Source organism: Chaetodon trifascialis, chromosome 21 (assembly GCF_039877785.1).
Source record: "Chaetodon trifascialis isolate fChaTrf1 chromosome 21, fChaTrf1.hap1, whole genome shotgun sequence".
Classification (NCBI taxonomy): domain Eukaryota; kingdom Metazoa; phylum Chordata; class Actinopteri; order Chaetodontiformes; family Chaetodontidae; genus Chaetodon; species Chaetodon trifascialis.
In genome coordinates, this window is record NC_092076.1 from 963,287 (window position 1) to 967,610 (window position 4,324).

Sequence of the window (4,324 nt, forward strand, 5' to 3'; positions counted from 1 at the left end):
AACCACCCCCCGCGTTTCTATTGGGCGATGCTTCCATTTGAGGCTTTCTATTGGCTCCCGCAGCCGTCAGTCTGAGCAAATGCCCGTACAGCGGAAATGTGGACGAAAGTTCATAGCCCGAAACTTCATTATCCAAAAATATTGTTTTGGTTTGAAAATGTTTCCCTGAGTCTCACAAGCTCCCCATCATCTGGAAATGGCCGCTTTCTGTGCGCCGTAACACCGCCGCTCTTCGCGCCGCTCGCATGCTAGCTACTCACAGTCCAACCTGATGTATTTTCACTCAATATAACTACAATGTGAGATATTAGTGATGCTCCGTCTTTGGCACTTTGCTCAGAAACGAACGGCTGGTTTTCACAGCACCGCACAAACCACGAGCACACAGCGCCGACGGCTGCGCACGAGTCTCATCAACACATTTCACTCCATCCTTTTCTTGCATCTGATGCTACCCAGACTTTGCTGGTGGAGGGAGACTGAAAGGGTCTCTCAGTGTTTGTCCTGAAGGAGCCAGCAGACAGAAAAGGTGTGCAGTTTAATGAGGAGCTGCTGGGGCAGGAGGCAGGTGTGTGCAGGTAACAGAGGACGGGTGGAAGTGTCAGTGAATGAGGCTGGACTGGGCTGCTGGGATGAACGTCCAGGATCTGAACCATCAGGACTGCAGTCCCAGTCCTCAGAGGTCCACCTGGATCCAGAGAGCGTCCGTCCTCACGGACTCAGAGACGCTGAAGTCTGAGCCCGCAGGACACTGTCAGACACTGAACAAAACGAGCTCATCCCACGACCACGGCAGGTGAGCACAGGCCCGAGTGACGTTCAGAGGCACGTCACTGTGATGCTTTCAAAGCGTTCAGTGCTGGCTTCAGCTGATCGCCACATCTTACCTGCTTCATCTTTAACTCTGTGTGTGTTTTCACCTGTGTGTTTTCACCTGTGTGTGCTGGAGGTGGAGGCTGGGAGAGTGATGTGCTCATTGTTGATGTCACTGTTGGAAAAGTAGCAACGCCACCAGTGGTGGAAGTAACTAAGTACATTTACTCAAGTACTGTGCTCAAGTACAAATTTCAGGTACTTCATGTGAGTTTTTTTTAATTTTTTTATCTTCTGAGATGTTTGGTTGGCTGCTTCTCCTCTCAATCATCTGAATGTGTGTGTAATCATGTGGAGCTTTGGACCAAACAAACATGGTGACGGCGTCACTGTGGGCTCGTAGTGAGCACATTTCTCACTGTTTCCACAAAGTTTCCAAAGCAAACGATCGATGGAGGAAATGATCAGCTGATTGATCCAGAATGAACAGAATCATTAGTTTAAAATGAGCTCCACCTCAAACAACTCCAACAGAAACGTCCTGTGAGACATGAAGGAGGAGACACAATGATCTACAGAGACAAGAGGACAACAGACACAGGGGACACTTTACTGCACTCAGGACTTTAATTCTTGCAGTACATTCTCCTCATTATACTGTCACACTGGGGCTTTTACTTGGAGAGAGTATTTTAAATACTTCCTCACTACAATGTACACGTACTCAAGTAAAAGTAAAGTCCAGCATTCCAGTTTTATTTATGTAAAGTACAGAAATATTACTAACAAAGTGTACCCGTGGTATCAAAGTAACTGACTGTGCAGGTCAGATATGGCCTCTGTCCCCCTCATGTATTTATGTATAGAGAAACCTCACGTGGGGGGGTGCATGTCTTCCTCCCCCTCAGGCCTGGGGGGTCTGGGGGTTCTGTGCAGTGTCTCAGCAGGTCAAGGACTGCTGTCCTCTGAGCAGAGACTTCAGCTGGAATGTGCTGCAGTCTCCCACAGTACACACTTCCACACCTACTCTCCCACTTGAAGTACTTCAGTAACTCAGGTACTGTGAAGTACATGTTTTGTACTTTGTTCTGCTCCACCACTGAAGATTTATCAGGTGACAAACTGATGTTTTCCAGAATCACCTCCAGGTGGTTCCACAGCTAATGGAAACGTGACTGCAGGTAACCACGCTGATGAATAGTTCAGATGAACCCACGATGAGGACGTGAACCCATGATGAGGACGTGAACACACGATGTGGACGTGACGTGAACCCACGATGAGGACGTGAACACACGATGAGGACGTGAACACACGATGAGGACGTGAACCCACGATGAGGACGTGAACCCACGATGTGGACGTGAACACACGATGTGGACGTGAACACACGATGTGTCTGATTGTCTCTTCCGTCTGACTTTGTGTCACTGAAGCTGAATTTGATTTGTTGTTGCAGCTCGACGTCGTTGATGAATGTTTCACCTGTGATCATTTGTGAGTTTGTTTTTCCAGCACACACACACACACACACACACACACACACACACACACACACACACACACACACACACACACACACACTGTGCTGCTGGCTGTCCTGACTTGTGCTCACTGTATTATTGATGGAGGCGGCGAGGACGTCCACGTCCAGCGTCACTGTGGCTCTGTGTATTTCATAAAAGCTCCGTCTGGCTTTTTATTCCCGTCTGAAGCTTTTCCCCGATGACTTCCCTCCATCTTCCTCCTTCCTCTCTGTTTCCTCCTTCTTTCTGAGACCCTCCACCTTCCTGTGAGCTCAGCACAGCTCCACCCAACGCGTCCTCCGTCAGTCACCATCTGGTTTAAGTACTTTCAGAGTGAGTGTTTGTATGAGAGTGCTGACAGTATTTCACACGTCACCTGAGCACAGGTGAGCTTCCTCTTCTTCGAGCTTCTCCTCATCACCTCCTCATGCTTGTGAATCTTCTGCTCGGCTCATTTGGTGTTAAAGGTGTGAACTCTTATTGAAGGAGCGAGAACATGGAGGATGTTTCTAAATGTAGTTACCACAAAACGACACTAGATGGAGCTGAAACATCACGTCCAACAACAGCATCAGGACACACGCCAGCCTCAAAACACAACTTTATTTCTTTAATTCATTCAGTTATTGGTCACGCTTTACTCTGTCCCTCCTACTGAGCATTTATAAGCAAAATACAAACTTTCAATAAATGATTTCTGTCACGTTTTAATGTAGCTGTGAACTGATTTAAGGTCATTTTCAGCCTTTAATGGACTGTATGTGTCAGCAATTATAACTTCTATTAGGACATTTTTATATGATTACAGCTGAGTTTCATTGCGTCATCATTCACTATCAGCAGCCTCCACTGATGGTCAGTTAAACACAGTAATAAGCGCTTAAATCTGCTTATAACTACATTATAAAATGATACAAACCCTTTTAAAGCATTGGTGCTTGTGAACGCTACACTGGGCCTTTAAAGTAGATTGTCACTGTGGTCCCTTTAAATTCCCTTCAGGTGTCTTCAGACAGGTGATCATGTTTCTCCCTCTGCTGAACAACAACATTTGTCACATGTTGTGTCAAATATCCCAGAGACACATTCGTCAACGTCTGCAGCGGCCTCCATCAGAAGCAGAATTCAGACATTATTTTCCAGGAAAGAGGAGCTGAACATGTTTTTTTAGAGGCTGTGTGACCTAAAAGTATTGCCGTCCGTGCTGATGCTCAAACATGTTCGTCCTGTGTGTGTGGATCACAGCCTCCTCTTCATGAAGGTGCTCGAGTGCCGAGAGCGAGAAAACAAAACGCTCCCATCAGCATGATGCCGCCGCCCGCTCCGTGAAAGCTGCCTCTTCTCTCTGCATGTCGTCACTGGTGGATTCAGAAACACTGTCATCGTTCCAGGAGCTGAACATGAAGGTCTGTCTCTGACCCGTCAAACAGTCTGGTTCTCTCTTTAATTGGATGCAGTTGTAAACATCAACACACCAGTTATTATTAATCATGTCGGACTGCTTCCTGCCAAACACACTCTGCCAGAGATGCAGCTTGTTAGCAGCCAAACAGAGACATGTGCATGCAGCAGAACAGCCTTGAGCGCGAGGCAGAGGCCGACAGGAGGAAGACGAGCCCTCTGGGTTGTCCTAACACAGTTATATTGTTTGCATGTGGACGGTTGCTCCAGTAACGCTGCTACGAGCCGGACTGCATGCATATAAATGCAGCGTGGAGCCTGTTGGCATGACAGCTCCCTCATGGTACGAAGCAGCAGGAGCCTCATCGTTTAACCTCCTCACATGCAGCCCTGACCTTTCCCCTTTAGCCTCACGGTGATTGAACTCATCTTATTCCACGCTGTCTGACATCATTGATATTCTGGATCAGCTCGTCTTTGACGATGAGTAAAATATTCAGAGCCGGACTTTGTGCTTTTTACGGCTGCAGCACTCAACAAAATGGAAACGCTCTCCATGCCTTTTGCTTCATTCACTGCAGAAA